General features: G+C 46.8%; 1 pseudogene across 1 annotated transcript; it reads right to left on the bottom strand.

Moving 5' to 3' along the window:
- LOC308346015 (protein S100-A10-like) lies at positions 1 to 301 on the bottom strand (annotated as a pseudogene). Its single transcript has one exon. The product of its transcript is annotated as a protein S100-A10-like (transcript).

Below are 301 nucleotides of genomic sequence, written 5' to 3'. Positions count from 1 at the left end.
CTACTTCTTTCCCTTCTGCTTCATGTGTATTACAAAATAGTCATTGCATGCGATGGTGAGCCCTGCAATTAGCAGGAAGCAGCTCTGGAAACCCACTTTGCCATCTAGGCACTGGTCGAGGTCCTTCATTATTTTGTCCACGGCCAGAGGGTCTTTTTGATTTTCCAAAAATCCAGGAGCTCCTTTTCCATGAGTACTCTCGGGTCCTCCTTTGTTACGTAGCCTTTATCCCCAGCAGTTGTGGAACCTGTGAAATGCGTAACAGCATGGTTTCCATGGGGAGTTCCATTTGAGATGGCAT

Source organism: Martes martes (genome assembly GCF_963455335.1).
Source record: "Martes martes genome assembly, chromosome: 7".
NCBI lineage: Eukaryota > Metazoa > Chordata > Mammalia > Carnivora > Mustelidae > Martes > Martes martes.
This window is presented reverse-complemented; position numbering and strand designations above follow the sequence as displayed.